We start from the raw sequence: 18,076 nt of genomic DNA on the forward strand, positions 1-18,076 counted from the left end.
CGCTAATAGCGCTAATCCGCTAAGCCGCCAATGGGCTTGTTTCGCAAGACGAAAAAACCGCTAGACGAAGAGACTCGCGGAACGGATTCTTTTCGTCTTGCGAGGCACCACTGTAGCTGAATCTGAAGCTGGTTTGAAGGGCAGAAGATAGGCCTGGTGAGTATAGGCAGTGAAGACAGCTTCACTAAATAGGAGCTGGGAGGGGTTGAAGTTATATGGCTTTAGTAGAAATGTTATAAGGAATTAAGGATAAATAGATTAAATAGAGTATTAAAGGAAAAATAAGGTTAGAATGTGATAAGATAATTATAGAATTAGAAACAGAGGAAGATGGAAAGGAATTGCTGGAAAAATTAATAGAAGTGGAATGCAAAAAGGGAGGTGTGAGGAGGTCGCGGAAATAAGTGAATGAAAGATAAGATATGGAAATTATTTGATGTGTTTTGAAATTGTGTTTGGTTTGGTTTGTTAGTTTAATGTTAGTGTTTTGTTAGTGTAATGTAGTGTTTTTTGTATTGTATTGTATTGTATTGTATTGTATTGTATTGTATTGTATTGTATTGTATTGTATTGTATTGTATGGTTTTTCTTTTTTGTTGTGTTTAAATTGTTGAAAAAGGTAATAAATATTATTTAAAAAAATAAAAAAATAAATAGGAGCTGGGAGGGGAAGGGTTGCGGACACGGGGGAAGCAAATCAGGTAAGACACCCCCTTATTCCCTCTGGTGTGTACAGCAACGAGGGGGGGAGCAACTTGAAATACAGCAAGGGGAAATGACCTCTCTGCATTTTAAGCCACTAATGTGTATGTACATACTCAAAATTCAGCATTAGAGAGCATTCTTTGCATCCATGTCTTGCATCCATTCTCTCTCTCTCTCTCTCTCTCTCTCTCACACACACACACACACACACACACACACACCTCAAACGAGGCCACCAGGGGTTATTTGTTTTGGAGGGCCAACCACAAAAGTAAGAATTCTGATGTACAAATATCCCTGTGTGTCTTCTGAACCAGTGGATCAATTCCTGGAAACTCCGGATGGTGTGCTGGTGATGTAGATTTTGGAAAGAATCTAGGATCTGCATCTGGATGCATAAATTTACACAGAGAAAATTAATAACGTTGTACTGGAGCAAAACCAACACTTTTCTCTTTTCATTAATGCAACAGAGCATAAGGTTTGCCAGTGATCCCTTAAGTCATAGAAGAACCCATTATATTAACATTAGGATTCACTAAGCAAGCCATGGACCATAATCTTGAGCCACAAGTAGGTCCATTGTTTTAAAGGTGACACCCCTGTAGGTCCTAGGAAGCATCTCATACTCTGCAGCCCTTCAAAAGCCTATGCAGATCAGATGTCTGTAAGGTAAAGGTAAATGTAAAGGTAACCCCTGACCATTAGGTCCAGTCGTGGCTGACTCTGGGGTTGCGGTGCTCATCTCGCGTTATTGGTCAAGGGAGCTTCCAGGCCAGCATGACTAAGCTGCTTCTAGTGAACCAGAGCAGCACACAGAAACACCTTTTACCTTCCCGCCGGAGCGGTACCTATTTATCAACTTGCACTTTGACGTGCTTTCGAACTGCTAGGTTGGCAGGAGCAGGGACCGAGCAACGGGAGCTCACCCTGTCGTGGGGATTCGAACCGCTGACCTTCTGATAAGCAAGCCCTAGGCTCTGTGGTTTAACCCACAGCGCCACCCGCGTCCCAGATATCTGTAAGTGGTAATAATAACCCCTTTTCTCACTTTCCCCCAGTTCTTTCTCCACCATAGGAAGACGACATTAATATTTGCTTTGCGAGACTTCCCACTGCTTCAGAGCTCAGCAATTCTGGAGGCACCTATGAAGGCACCTTCATTCATTGTCTGAAGATGCAAAAGATTCCTGGAGAACAGGCAGAAATGGGAAGAAGGTGGAATTGGGGAAGGAGATTTTGCCCATCTACTTTGACTAAGGGCTTGTCCACATTTCTGCTTGTCCTGTGCCTAGAACGCACAGATCGGAGCAGTTTTCCCCTTGCTCTGCTCCTTTGTGCTAAATCGGAGCAAACATCAATCCAGAGAAAAACCCAAATTGCCATTTTTTCCCAGTTAAGTGTGATTTTTCCTGGATTTAAGTAGCAGGACATGAAGAAATGTAGATAAGCCCTAATAAGTCACTCCCTGGCTCGAAGCTCTGATAACCCGTAAGCGACGTTTTCACTGATCATTTTGTTTCTAGATTCATAGACTTGGAAGGGTTCTTGACAACCATCTCTAGTCTGACCCTCTGCTTGATACAGGGGGAAGGAATTCAATATTAAGTGGACACAGTACTACAGATGCAGTCCAGACAGCGCAGAACAACGTGAAACTATTACTTCTCGTGACCTGGACACTATGCATTTGCATGCATTGGCTAGGACTGATGGGAGTTGTAGTCCAATTCACCAGGAGCACATCAGATTGGTGAAAGCTGCCCTGGTGCAAAAAATAAATAAATCCATTTTAACAAAGCCTAACATTTTGCAGTTAGGAAAGTGATTGGGAAATGCATTGAAAAGGACAGAGTGGATGAGTGGTTAATGGGAACACCCCACAAGCAAATCAAGATGACTCCTCGGTGAATGTTCATTGTTGTATAACCGCTCCATAAAGAAATCAGAATTAAGAAAGACTGGGTTTAATCTAACCTCTGCCTTAGCATTCTGCAAGCAAATCAGGATAAATAGGTCACCTGCAGGAGCCTCAGGTTGGAACTTCTCATAAAACCAGATGGTGCTCCAGAACTTCTAAGGTCTTAGGGAACAGGGGCCAGTGGGCTAGCAAGGAAAATGGATACTCTGTCTGCTCTCACACTCCTTAAAGTAAAGGTAAAGGGACCCCTGACCATTAGGTCCAGTCGTGACTGACTCTGGGCTTGCAGCGCTCATCTCGCTTTATTGGCCGAGGGAGCTGGCGTACAGCTTCCGGCTCATGTGGCCAGCATGACTAAGCCACTTCTGGCGAACCAGAGCAGCACACGAAAACGCCGTTTACCTTCCCGCCGGAGCGGTACCTATTTATCTACTTGCACTTTGACGTGCTTTCGAACTGCTAGGTTGGCAGGAGCAGGGACCAAGCAACGGGAGCTCACACCGTCGCAGGGATTCGAACCGCCGACCTTCTAATCAACAAGTCCTAGGCTCTGTGGTTTAACCCACAGCGCCACCTGCGTCCTTACCATTGTTCATAGCAGTGTCATTCTTTCGAGATTCCATATATATTAACCAGAAAAGAAACGGGTTCCATGCTGCAGTCTTTACACCAATGGCTTACACCATTCTGCGATGAGAATCTGTCCCCGTTGGAAGCACTTAATAATAAATTTCGCGCCAAACATATGGCCCATCACGATTGTTCAGTCATTAACTGCCCTCGTAGCTGGACACAATTTCTGCTAATGAAGCACTAATAAATGAGTGTGCTGATTGTTTTACCTGTTACTGCCACTATTATGAAAATGAAAAGGCCCTAGTGATTTTGAGAGCGAATTTGTACATCAGGTAAAAGTTGTTGCGATAGAAAGAGCTCAAGCTTAGGCAAAGCTGAAGGGTGTTTTGCACCACTGAGCCGCAGAATGGGGTGCGTTTTCTTCACCATGTGGTCACTATCCATTCCAGAGTGCAACTAGAAGTACTCAGCATTTCTGCAAAGCAAAGACATCTCTAATTTTCTTCTCATTTGGCAGATGACCATTTACACGAGGAATGTGGAAATAAAAGATTGCTATCCGGTTCAGTGCAGTGCAGGCAAAAATTCAAAGATAAAATTGCTTGCATGTATGGGGATAATAGGGACATGGGTGGCGCTGTGGGTTAAACCACAGAGCCTAGGACTTGCCGATCAGAAGGTTGGCGGTTCGAATCTCCGTGATGGGGTGAGCTCCCGTTGCTCGGTCCCTGCTCCTGCCAACCTAGCAGTTCGAAAGCACGTCAAAGTGCAAGTAGATAAATAGATACCGCTCCGGCAGGAAGGTAAACGGCGTTTCCGTGCGCTGCTCTGGTTCACCAGAAGCGGCTTAGTCATGCTGGCCACATGACCCGGAAGCTGTACGGCGGCTCCCTCAGCCAGTAAAGCGAGATGAGCGCCGCAACCCCAGAGTCGTCCACAACTGGACCTAATGGTCAGGGGTACCTTTACCTTTATGGGGATAATAGATGGGCAGCAGTAGCTTGACCCTAACAACAAAAACAACAACAAAATGGCAAACTGGAGCAGAGCTGGCCAAAGATCTTTTTGGTGCAAGAGGCAGAAACCTCAAATTTCTCCTATTAATGAACCTGGGTTCACAATCTGCTGGAGAGTTCTCCTGTGCCAGCCCTACTGAAATGAAGAGGGCCTGTGCAATAATGTGCTCTTATTTCTTTCCATGGGGTTTGCTGAGTGAAAAACAACAACTCCGTGGGTCAGAACTGCCTGGCTCTCACACAGCTGTCTTTACTGTCATTCAAGTTAGTGATGCCCTTGATTTGCAATGTTATGGAAAGGGGATCCATGTTCTTCCTGGATCCCTGGTCCCATGGGACTCCCGTGGTCCCATAAGAGAGGAGAAGCTATGTGAAGAGAGTTGTGGGGCGCGGTATTTGTTACAGCAGCTGTTTGGGGTGGTGGCCGCAATGGTGGTGGCATCTGCAGTGCTGCTGCGAGGCGAGATTCTCGTTTCGCATAGCCAGCTCCGGGAAGGACTTGATGTGGCCTTCTCTATTTACAGATGTTTAGAAGCCTCAGACTGAAGCAACGCAAAGGCTGTTTGCAGACCAGCAGATGTTTTTTTGAGGAATGAAAAGGGACAGATTCTTATCTCGGCCACGTTTTGGATCAATGCAGGTCAGGCATCCCCTCGACATCCTGCCTTGTTTCTGGCCGGGTCTTGATGCACGACCTGGGGGTGGGTGCAGGAATGAAGCAGGCCTTTACGCGCGCGTGTGTGTATACACACACACACACACACACTTCAGTGAACAGCCACAGATTGGGGGGGAGCAAGGGGGGTTAGAACTGGAAGCAGATGGTCACTTTGGCAGGGCGCCGAAAAAAAGGATCTGTTCCATACATCGCACACAGCAGTCTCGGCAGAGGCCTCTGCCAGGAAAAACAGAATTACCTCTCTGATTACAGCAAGCGGGCGCAAGCGCTCTTCCTGTAACACTGGGCTTTGTGAGCCAGCCAGGCCAAATATGGGCTGCTTTGGTGTGTTTTTTTTAAAGTGCAAAATAAAGCAATAGTGCTGCACAGCTCAGGCATGGCCTGTAGAAGAGAGATGGATTTTTCTTGTCCTCAGCTTCAGTACAGACCCCTTTTTTAAAAGAAAAAGAGAAAGTTTCAGTACAAAGGGGTGAGCGTGATCCGTCGTCACCCCTCTTCCCTTTGCTTCAGTATTACCCTCCCCCCTCCCCCCACATACTTTTGTCCTTGGAGCAACAAGTTCCAATTTTCAGAAATAAAAATCTCTCTCAATCAAAGAACACTTGATGTTACAAAAATACATTCAAGAGATTATTTATTATTAAATCCAGCTAACCACCATTTATGTGGGGCTTTGGGTCTGGCTTTGGAATGGAAAGTTCCTTTGTTGATCTGATGGATGACCTATTCCAAGAGCGAGTCACGGAGAGTGTGCTTCTGTTGGTTCTTTTGCACTTCTCAGCACATGGTATCCTTCTGGATAGTCTCTCTGGGTTGGGTTCTAGAGCCACAGTATTGCAGTGGTTCGGCTCCTGCAAAGAAGGCCAATTTTAGAAGGTGGTGCAGAGTTACCTCCCTGCAGTTAGGCTATGCAGTTTCTCAGGGAACTGCAGGTTTTATCCCCTACTATTTAATACCGTTTAATACCGTGTTTTTCTGTGTATAGGACAAGGGGTTTTCATTATTAAAAAATGTTAAAAATCTGGGGTCATCTTATACACGGATAGTGCAGAGGGGGGACGGGCGATTGGCGGCGGCTGGGGGCAAGCAGGCAGACGATTGGTGGCTTCGTCGATGCGTGCAATTGTCATTGGCAGTGGCGGTCAGCTCAACAACTCTGCACATCCCCCCCCAAAAAAGCTTAACAGCTTTGGGCACTCTCCCCCCATTTCCTTAATTTGGAGTCCCCAAAAATAGGTGTCTTATACACTGAAAAATACGGTATCTATAGGAAAAGACTGAGAGAGATTAACCAGAGATGTAGACTTTACTGTCACCAATATGCAGATGGTACCCAACTCCATCCCTCAATTAAATACAATCGTGTAATGACTGTATATGCAATGTATTTGTACAGTCGTACCTTGGAAGCTGAACACCTTGGGAGTCTAACATTTTGGCTCCTGAACGCCGCAAACCTGGAAGTGAGTGTTCCGGTTTGCGAACGCCTTTGGAAGCTGAACGTCTGACGCTGCTTACGCGGCTTCCGATTGTGTGCAGGAAGCTCCTGCAGCCTATCAAAAGCCGTGCCTTGGTTGTTGAACGTTTTTGGAAGTCAAACGGACTTCCAGAACAGATTCCGTTCAACAACCAAGGTACGACTGTATTGCTAAAGGGGTTTGGGAAATTGCATGGACACTAAGAAGAGCTCTCTGAGTACCTGCTGGGTTGATAATTAACTGTGCATGTGTCTCTGCTATCTGTCACGTGGTATCTAACCTAGATCACATGACATTCAGTTGCAAATCTCCATATTGGGTGTGTGAGTTGCTCTTTGTCTCTCAAGCCACTGAAGGTGCACATACATGTGTCCCCTGGAGACATGTATTTGGGCATTCCACTTTGGGCTGGAATGCAGGCTAATGAACTTAGTGGGAGATACAGCTCTGATTATAAATAATACTTTACATTGGTAATAAGATGTACAACTGGGAGACGCCATGGATTCCCCATTTCTACAAAAAGGCCTTATGTGTCTTCCATCAGGAAAAAAGATATTGAGTGAGGCCAGAGGTGCCAGCTTCTCCAGACGATTGAGGGGGCCTGGCCCTCTTAAAAAAAAAAGATTGGGAGCCATTGTGCCTCAGCCACCAGGAGCCGGCATCTTTGAGTGAGGCTCAGCCCTTGCTTAATACAATTGAGAAGCTTCGCTAGTGGAGGGTGGCTCTGCTGGAGAGGAGACCCAAGTAGGCTCTATGCTATCATACCCTCCAAGTGTCCCTATTTTCCAGGGACAGTCCCGGAATTATGGGGAAAAAACAACCCTCCCCTCAACTTCTGATTTTGTCCTGGAATGTCCCCATTTTCCCTGCCACTGCTGAGCTCAGGGACAATGATGAGCCGGCACTTGTCCCAGGCAGCAACTGTGAAGGAGCATCCTATTGCCTCTCTGTAGCCTCTCCATGGCCGCTGCTGCAGGCCTGCTCCCTTGGGCAGCTCATAGCACTTGCTGGAGAGCAGGTGATGAGGGAAAAGAGGTTGCCACCACCCAGGGGCAGTCAGAAGGCAGGGCTGCCCTGGGCAGGATGAAAGGAGGAGCAGAGCGGAGTGCAAGGAGTCTTTGATTTATTTATTTGTAAAACTGTGTGTCTTGCCCCTTTATAAAATTTATGGGTGTGTGTTTTTCTTTTTGTAAATCAGAATTAAGGGATACTCTCAGGACAGTGGAAGTTATATGTATTGTGTCCCATTGGTGTATAGTGTTTAGTGGCAATCACCCTTCTTCTGATAGGAAATGCTTGGGGTGGGGGCAAGAAATGGGGGTTGAGGAGGGTCAGTTGTTTGGGAGTGAGAAATGGCCCTTTTTTCATCAGAGGGATGTTGGCGGGGGGGTTATGCGCTATCACAAGTGGTCCTCCCTGGAGTTCCAGCCAGTTTGCGATATGTTTGTCTGGCAGGACATTAGGATTTACTTTTCTGGAACGCTTTGCTTACAGACATTTTGGAGGGCAATATAATCAGAGACCCTTTTGTATTCTCTGGATCGTGTGTTGATGTTTAGGGAGTTTGTCCTGAGCAGGACCCAGCAGCTGAGGAGGAGGAGGAAATATGCTAAGGATGTGAACAGGGCCGTCTTACCCATAGGCACTAGGGGTGAGGGGCACCCTGGCGCCGGACTCTCAGGGGCACCAGGCCAAGAGTCCAGGGCCTGAGAGTTGAGTCCGGGGAAGAACCTGCCCATTGGCTCTGCGCCGTGAGTTCGGGGGTGACCGAGCCAGCGAGATGCTGAGGCGGCTGGCTTGCTCCTCCCTCCTGCGCGCCTGGGACTGCTCCCTGGTGCTGCATATGTTTAAGACAGCCCTGGATGTGAATGAATTTTATGAATAAAGGTCTCCTTAAGCATTATTTGAATCCATTCTTCACGAACAAAGGGGAAATACAGAACACACTTTGGAGTATCTTCCTTCAAGGGACTAACAAAGCTACTACAAAACAGGTAGCATTATATCTGAGTGTTGCAAAACCACTTAGACCTGCTGCGATTGTTAGCTACTAACTTGTCAGCTTTGTTCTCCTGAGGCTGTAGGTTTCTATTTGTTTTTTAATACTACTTTTTTTAATGGCTGGTTGGCCATAATAAATATTTGGTTTATATTGATGGGTCTGAAATGGGACTATATTCAAACAAGCCATCTGGAAATTACCTTCGTTTATTAAGTTGCAAGCAACTTGCATCATACAACGAAATTTCGGTTCCAAGGGTTACATGTATACACGGAAATTGCATAGAACCAAAATTACCTTTGGAGCAACCCTGCAGCTAGCTAGCCCGCTATCTATATGGCAGCCCATAATGGGGAGAATCCAGTGGCGTAGCGTGGGGGGTGCAGGGGGGGCCGGCCGCACTGGGCGCAACATCTGGGGGTTAGGGTTAGGGGGCACAAATCCACGGGTTAGGGGGCGCAAATCCATGGGTTAGGGGGCGCAAATTACTTGCCTTGCCCCGGGTGCTGACAACCCACGCTACGCCACTGGGAGAATCAGAGATGGGAGGAAGCTGGAAGGCCCAAGTTGACCTGGCATGAAAACAGCTTTAAATATCTTGGCCTTTCTTTCTAGACCAGTCCTACTTCAGTGTCTGTGCAGAGTGCAATGGCTCTGGGAATGGTGGGGTGGTTCTTGTGAGATCTTGCGGGAAGTTGGATTTCCCGGTGGGATCTCATAAGAGCACCCACACCATTCCCAGATCCACTACGCCACTGGCTAAAGGTGCCCTGCACTCAAGGTGCTCCACGTGGGATTTGCCCAGGGAAATAGGCTGAGAGTGTAAGCTCTTTTTTGTGCCAGGTTTACTTGGGGTTTCCACCTTGCACCCACCCCTAATCCTTGCCCTCACTAGCCTGCCTTCAGCCGCTGTGGCTGAAATCACAACATCAGACTCTCCAAGTGTCCCTATTTTCCAAGGGCAGTCCCAGATTTACAGAAGCCATCCTAGTTTCTGATTTGATCCCGGAATGTCCCGCTTTTCCTTAGGGTGTCCCTATTTTCATATGGGGGATATGGAGTTCTGTGACCCCTGAGCCAAGGAGATAAGTAACTAGACAACCTTTAGAAGAGACCTGAAGGCAGTCCTGTATAGGGAAGTTTTTAAATGTTTAATGTTTTATTATGTTTTTCTATTTGTTGAAAGGTGCCCAGAGTCAGATGGGCGGGGTATTATTTTTATTTATTTATTTATTTATTTATTTATTTATTTATTTATTTACATCCCTGTTTTCATCAGAGAAATGTTGGTGGGTATGTCACATACAGTCAATGCACATAAAATGCAAGTTTGCTGTACGTGATATTTGTAACTACTTTCCTTCTTATTTGTTCATTTAGCTTAGTTTATGGCTAAGGTTCTATTTTATTTTTCTTTGGTCTATTTGATCTTTGTTAATACACGATTGTTTACATCAATTAGAACAGGAAGGGCAATATAAGTCTGCATCCCACAAAGCTGCAATACGTGAATGTGAAGTTGTTCTCGCCACGTTTGCGAAGACCCCATTAGAATAACACAAAGGGGTTTTGTTATATTTCTCTTTGTTCTTTTATAGCTTTGCACTTTGTAATCTGTGACTTTGCCGTTTTAACCTGTTACTCTGACATTTAAATTGAAAAGCTGTCAGCCTTTATAGCAGGCATAGCTGTGTGGAAGTTTCAAAATAACACATTGCTAAGTCACACATTACAAACTGCAGAGTCATGAATAATGAACTGAGAAATCTTGACTAATCAACCTCAAAAATGAACCGAACTGCCAAATAAAGAAGAAAGATGTTCTGTGAAAAGGAAACTCCCAAATACTTTTAAGGTTAATACAACTAAAAATGGTGCATTATTATTGCTGCTTCTGTTGTTGTTATTGTTGTTATTTAATAATAACGTTATTAAAGGATATATTGGCTGTGAGCCCCGGAAGACCTGTTCCCTGCTTTGCAGCCTTTTCCACCTGGCTTGGGAGTGTGGGGCCCAGACTGACTCCAGCTACAAAAGCTGAGGCTGTTGAACAGACACTTGGGCTGGGGTATCATTTGGGGGGTTTTGTCGGGGGTGGGGGATGTTGCTGTCGGCTTTTTGTATATTTTAGATCTTGTGATTTATGCAGAAATCGTTCCATTTGCCTGTGTATATTCTGATGTTTTATTTATTGCTTACGACTACTTTTGTAACTTGCAGTTATGCTTTTTTGCACGTTGTAAGCAGCCTTGAGCAAGTTTTGAACTGTGGAAAGGCAGCATAGAAATAAAATTATGTATGTATGTATATTTATTTATATACCACTTAATTGCCAATATGGTTTCTGTGTACACAATGAACCAATTTCATCAAAACATTAAATTTAACATTCACAAATAAAATGTACCATAAAACTAGCCATTAAAAAACAATTTAAAGGTTTAAAATAGCAGATTAAAGCATTTTAAAACAGTAGGTTCAAGTCAAGAGATCAGGGGAACCCTTGTGTAAGCAGAAACGTCTTCAAGAGATGGTGCGATGCCAATAAGGTTAGCCTTGCATGGGCTTCCGCTCGTGGGAACAGTTAATTGAATAAAAACACCAACAATGTTATTCATTTATTTTAAAATATGTGTATGCCACCTGTCATGTGATCATATCTAGGCATCTACAAATAAATTATTATTAAGCATTATTATTATTTGTTCTATCCCAGTATTCTTCTGGGATATTCATTTTTAGAATTACTTTGATATTAAAGTTCCTAAGGACTACTTCCACTTGGTCAAAATGAACCTTGATTCGCTATAATGCCTACGGGGGGGGGGGGGCAAAGGGATTCTGATTCCCCTTTATAATGGCCCCTTTACTTACCACTGTTTACAGTACTGGGTTTGGCTAGAACAGAGCAATTGGGGTGGCTTTCATTAAAGAGCCCCCCCCCCTACTCCCCCAACTCCCATGATTCACATGCTGACTCAGTTGTTTCACGAATATAAATGGACCTTGATAGATGGAAGCCATGGGTGTTCAGGCTCTTCAGGGAAGTAAATATAATTAAAATTAATATTCACCCCCTCACACTTCATCTGCACCCTCAGGGATGTACGGCATCGCATACTGCATTCAAACTAAATACCATCCTTCCCAGCTTCTCATTGAGTGGGACCAATAATATTCCCTGAAGAAACTGCACCTTTCGCATGAAGGAGGTTTTTAATTTTCTTTGCCTTGCCTCATACTATATTGTTTCCCTAGTATCCCATGTCCTAAAGGGGAAACTTCACCCTACTGAGCAACTGCTACAAGGGCAGCAAGGCTGGCTCTGCCTGAGGTTAGGCAAGGCTAGCTCTGCCAGAAGCTGACAGATCCGTGTGGAGCTCCTCGTGAGGTGGGGCATGCAACTTATGGGTGGAAGCTTCACAGTAAAACACCTTCAGGCCCTGGACTAACTCTGCCCACACAGAGTGAGATCCTTGGATCTTTCTGTGTAGGAAAGAGCATAAAGGGTTTCTTGTTCCAGCTGAGCCTTGCTTAAGTAAAGCCACTTCCACCCTACGGAGGAGGTGGGGTTGTGGGCGTCACGGCCGACACGCACGCAGGGGCTGGAACCAGCCCCTGCGTGATTGGCCGCACCATCCCCTGGCCAGCCAATCGGCTGGCTCAGGGAGCATGGCCTGCCCTATTTAAGGCAGCATGCAGCCGGGAATCTCCTTCTTTTGCCACCTGCCAGCTATTCGCATGGCATCAATTCACGTGTGTTATATGAAGGGCGATTGCTGCCTGTGGTCTCCCCTCAGCTGAATTCGCGGTTCACTCCTTTCGTATTGGGGCCGCCAGCACGCAGTGCATTTGGGACTCTCAGCTGAAAGGATAAAGGACTTGGGACGGTGGAAGTCTGATGCATTTAAGGGGTATATTCACAAGACCTTATGACTGATCACGTCATCACCTGTAACCAATAAAGTTGTGGCCTTATTTATCCCATTAACCTTAATAATTGTGTCATTATTTCCACTGGTGGGGGCGGGAACTCGCCACGCAACAAGGTTTTCCTGAGCTTCAGTGCATTCTTTGGCCCTAACTTCTGGCTTGCTCTTTTACTCAGCCTCCTTGCTCTGGCTTCTTCTTCCGTCTCGACTACAGGCTGCTCTTAGCTCCCACCTCACCAATGACTGCTACTCACTGCCACCCAGTCATAACTTTGTCTCGTGCAGCTGATCTTGGGTGTCATGAAAGGGCAAAAGATATATATTATTGCTATTATTATTGCTATTACTGCCAGAGAAAGGCACCTGTGGGGTTTTCTCCCCTGGGTACCAAAACTGTCAATTAAAGTCTACTCAATACTGATCCAGAGTAGATTCCAATGTATAGTTAGCAGAGTAAAAACTTTTACATGTTGCAGGATTCCCAAAAATAGACCAGAGGCAATATTTCATCCAGTAGAGCTTTGCTGCTACTGAAGGCAAATGAGCATAATGGTCATAAATCCAATACATTCAAGATTGGCACTGTGCATAAGAAATCCAGTTGCAGCAGACTTAACAAACTTACAACTTAACTAAAACTTAACACTATATACCATGGGTAGGCAAACTAAGGCCCAGGAGCCGGATCTGGCCCAATTGCCTTCTAAATCCAGCTCGCGGACAGTCTGGGAATCAGCGTGTTTTTACATGAGTAGAATGTGTGCTTTTATTTAAAATGCATCTCTGGGTTATTTGTGGGCATAGGAATTTGTTCTTTTCTCTCTCCAAAATACAGTCCAGCCCCCCACAAGGTCTGAGGGACAGTGGACCAGCCACCTGCTGAAAACGTTTGTTGACCCCTGCTATATACAGTACACCAGGACGAAAGAGAGACAGAAAGAGAAAGTGAGTGAACCTCGAGTGAACTTGAGCAACCTCTTGGGTATTATGCACCTTTACTGGGGAATGAGATACTGACATTTGCTGCTCCATCTTAGGCAACAATACATTGTAGGCTGACCCTGATGCGTGCTGCTGGAGACTCATTAACAATACTTGCATTGTGGGTGGATAGCTCTTTGTTCCACTCATATAACATTCACCGAAAACAGGGCCAGCCCTATCATTAGGCAGTTGCTTCAGGTGACAGACACCGCAGGGAGATACTGGAGAACAGAGCTGTATTGTGCCACACGACCTCTCCTGCACCTCCGAAGATAACCTGTTACCTGTAGGAGGTGTTCTCTTGCCAGCATAAGTCCATTTCAGCTCCCAGTCCAGTTGGCTTCTGTGGAGCCATATGTGGAATATGAGTGTGGAGGCACAACCTGGTCTTTCACCTCAGGCAATGAAATAGGTCAGCCCTGTCAACTAATAATCTGATCACAATTGTGGGAGCCAGAGAGGCCCCCCTCCAATTTCCTTCCACTTTTTCTTATCATGTTATTGCTACTCGGTTGCTGAAGACTTCACTCTTTATGTTAAAAATTACTTTATGTTAAAATTACTGGATTCTTCCTATATTAATCTGTTTAAGGGTGGGGTGAGGAATAAATAAAGAAGTTCCTTTTTAAAGTGTCAGCCAGCATGTTTCCAGTAAAAGTGCCATGTTGGCATAGCTGTCAACTGTTCCCTTTTTTAAAGGGAAATTCCCTTATTCTGAATAGGATTCCTCGCAAGAAAAGGGAAAAGTTGACAGCTATGCATGTTGGCCAGTTTGATACTTCTCTTCCTGCTTCTATTATGAGGGTGTCACATCTTTACTAGATAGGCTGTGCGTTTTGGGATAGGAACACTTTGATCTGGTGCTCCTGTGACTGCTAGTCATAGCCATGTTGCCGTCATTATACAACTCAATGTCGCAGCATATTTCTTTTAAATAAAAAATTGTACAGTTAACATCCTAGGTGGCTATCTACCTCCTTGCTTTTCATCTCGATTGTGAGATGATGAGGACGATTATTTTCTGTACAAAAAGCAGCAGCACTCCCTCCCACTCTCTAACCTGCCCTCCTGTCATTTTAGGAGCCTTTACATTTTTATTTTTAAACATCCTTCTTGGCTATGTGCTTCCCATTTTTAAAAATAACCGTTAAAGGAAAGAAGTAAAGAAGTAAAGAAAACTGGGAGCTAGAGGACATAAAAACAGTGAACAGACAAGCTGGAGACAGTCACTGTACTTCCTATTTTTAAACAAGAACATTTGTGAATAGCCGCGTGGTTTAGCGGTGGTTGGGGCAACCCTTTCTCTCCCCCCCCCCCCGAAAACACAGAGAGAGGCTCTCAAATCTCTTATTTCGGGACAGACCTCACTATGACCTCACCATTCATCAGTGCATTCTGGCTATATATGAAACATCTTTTCCGACTTCCGGTCGGCGCCAGCGTTTGATGGCGGTCCTAGCCTCAAGCTCCGAGGCAGGACTGCTCCGTAAGTTCGGGTCTTACCCGCTACGGCAAGCGGGGGACCCCTAAAATCACAGGCGCTGAAGCCTGTGAGCAAGGAGATTCGGTGGGCACCTTTGCGCCCCCCCGGCATCGTGAAAGAGCCTTTTTAAAGGCTCCGGAGCGGCATCGGGGTGAGCGCGGTGCTGAGGATCGCTACCCAGCTTGCGGAGTGAAGCCGCGTCGCCATTAACGGAGAGCGCCGATTCCTTTCTGAAATCAACGATTGGCAACAACAATACCCGTGAGTAAGACTGCAAAAGTAAGACGGGACTTAAAAAATTTAGAAGATTTGGCTGAAAACGGGAAGGCAAAATTAAGGAAGTCAGCCTCCCGGAACTGCATGATTAGTGGAGCAATGAAAAGACTAAGCTGTGTTTAAATGGACTTTCCTTTTAACTCTTATTAAACCAGACATCGAAAGGATCTCCCCCCTGTTGTGCAGGAGAAGGGGGGGAGGAAACAGAATTAATTTAACCTGCAAAAGAAAGGGATAAGGAATAAAAAACCTCTGCTGCTGATACTTCTGGCCAGGCTGCCGGAGCAGCGATCGCCTGAAAAAAGGAACTGTCAAGTGAGCTGTCAAAGGACAGCGGCTACAAAATAAGACTTATTTTGAAACATACTCGGGACTTTGGTGGATTACAATTTTAACAGTAAAGTGCTACAAACTAAAGACTTTTAATGGGACTTTTGCCTTTGGACTTTCTGTTTCTTTGTTCTGGGTGCCTTTGGACGGTTACAATTTCCTCCTCTAGAGGGCTTTAGTTACATTACGGAGTATCCAGTGGGATTTTCCACTTGCAACTTTCCTGTGTGAATGACCTTGAGTTATGAGCAACCCGCCAGAAGAGATTTCAACAAGAAGTAAAACAAAGCAGGCTCAAAAACAAGCACAAAAAAGAGGCTCCTTATCAGGAGCAGCAGCTGCACAAGAAAAAATAACAGCAGCATCAATGGAGTCAATGACACAGGCCCTGCTTAAAATAAATCAGTCACTAGAAGTACTTACCAAGCAATCTGCAGAACTCACTAAACAGTCTACAGAGAACTCAAAGAAATTGACGGAGTTGACAACAAGACTAGACCTGAATACAACAACAATTTCATCTAATACAGATTCTATAAACCGTTTGGTTCAAGAATCTACGGAAACAAGGAGAATAGCTGAGAGTGCTAGGTCCACTGCTGAAGAAACCAAAGGAAAGTTTGCGCCTATTGTAAAAAAAGTACATGAACATGATTCAGCATTAGCCCTACTAGAACTGGAAAGGAAAAGTAAGAATCTGAAATTAAGATTGGTTCCAGAAGAGGAAGAGGACAAGCTCGGGGAATTCCTTACAGACAAATTTCAAGACTTCTGGAATGATGAGCTAGATGGAGAGGAAGATGAATTTATGATAACCTCAGCCTTTCGGATTGGCAGGAAGCAAGGGAAGAAGCCAAGAGATTGTTTAATTACCTTAGGATCAAAGGAACAAAGAGACAAAATATTGAACCTACATTTCCAGAAGGCCTTGGTCATTAAAAATTCTCAGATTCAAATCTTCAAGGATATTCCTAAATACTTTTTGGAGGTTAGATCTCAATTTAAAGAACTAGTTGATCTACTTAAGAATTCAGGTGGGAATTTCCACAAGGGCTGTCCTTCAGCTACAAAGGGAAGAAAATTAAAATAAAAACAAACCAGGATAAAGAGTTCTTTTTGGAAAGAAATCAAGAGGATCTTCAGAAAGGAACTGTCAACGAGGAGGAAGTACCGGACATCTCAAATCTATCATTTGGACTGAACCGAGCACCGACCGAGGAGGAACAACAACTTGGTGCAGTCGGTGGAAGGTCTACCCAGTAACCAAAATGTCTCTGCAACTCTTCAGTTGGAACTGCAATGGTTTGAACCACCCTCGAAAAAGGGGCCAAGTATTTCATTTATTAAAGAAGGAACATCTAGACGTAATCTGTTTACAAGAAACTCACATTGCCAGGATACATAGAAAACTTTTAACAAACAAGAGACTAGGACAAGAATTTATATCATCAGATAGAGTCAAGAAAAGAGGAGTTGTGATTTATGTCAAGGAAAAATTTGAACCAAAATTGATCTTTAAGGATGACCAAGGAAGATACCTGGCAGTGGAAATCCAAATTTATGGAGAAAAAATATTGATTGTTGGAGTTTATGCACCAAATGAGGGGAAGGCTGAATTCTTCAAGAAGTTGCATGAGACTTTAATGGACTTTTTGGACTTTAAAATTATAATGATGGGTGACATGAATGGAGTCGTCTCTACAAACATGGATAAGGCCCAAAGACAAACAATATCTAATGACGGAAGACTACCAAAGACTTTTTTTGACCTGACTGACACTATGGATCTGATCGATATTTGGAGAACTAGGAACCCTCTGGAAAGGGAGGGGACTTTCTTCTCTGAAGCAAAAATGACATGGACTAGAATTGATCAAATATGGATTTCTAGTAATCTGGCATTAAAGGTTAAAAAAACAGAAATCTGCCCAAAGACCTGCTCTGACCACAATGCTGTCAAGATGGAAATGAAACTGACAACAGCTGGAACCTTTAGATGGAGAATGAATGACACTCTCTTTGGAGATGGGGAAATTTGCAAAAAGGCCCAAGAAACACTTAAAGACTACTTTGAGATCAATTTGAGATCAGACACAGAAAAAAGAATCATTTGGGACGCAAGTAAAGCCGTGATGCGTGGCTTCCTAATACAACAGAATTCAATAAAGAGGAAAAAGCAGAATGAGAAGAAAGAGAAAATTTGGAATCTAATAAAAGAAGGGGAGAAGAAATTGAGATCTAAGCCTAAATCCCAGGAGATATTAAGAGAAATAAAATTCTATCAAACACAATATATGGAATTGACGAACCAGGAAATAGAATGGAAAATTAAACAAATGAGACAAAAGACTTTTGAATCTGCAGATAAATGTGGGAAGCTACTGTCTTGGCAACTGAAAAAGAGACAAAAATTGAATACAGTGACATCACTCGAAGTAGATGGGAAGTCTATTAATAAACCAAATGAGATAAGTAATTGTTTTCAAAGTTTCTTTAAGAAATTATATAAACAAGGGCCAAAAAATGAACAGGAGATAGAAGAATTTATTGGAAAATACGGACTATCAAAAATCTCTGAAAACAACAGAAGGAGTTTAAATGAGAAAATTACAGATCAAGAAATAGAGAGTGCCATCCAGGATATGAAGCTGGGAAAATCACCAGGACCAGATGGATTAACTGCGAGATATT

At 44.2% G+C, this 18,076-nt stretch overlaps 1 long non-coding RNA gene across 2 annotated transcripts in view; it reads right to left on the reverse strand.

Annotated features, from left to right (window-relative positions):
- Window positions 1-748: 748 nt before the first annotated feature.
- The window catches only part of LOC309332542, a 39,017-nt gene continuing 21,689 nt past the window's right edge, over window positions 749-18,076 (reverse strand). Inside the window, exons 2-3 of one of the 2 annotated variants that reach the window (XR_014152142.1) lie at window positions 5,556-5,748; window positions 749-1,093 (exon numbers count right to left, since the gene is read on the reverse strand). This is a non-coding gene — a long non-coding RNA (uncharacterized lncRNA). Of the gene's footprint in view, window positions 1,094-5,514; window positions 5,749-18,076 lie in introns of those variants that run through there. The other variant, XR_014152143.1, reaches the window with a different exon arrangement.

This window comes from Podarcis erhardii, assembly GCF_964252035.2.
Source record: "Podarcis erhardii genome assembly, chromosome: 17".
NCBI lineage: Eukaryota > Metazoa > Chordata > Lepidosauria > Squamata > Lacertidae > Podarcis > Podarcis erhardii.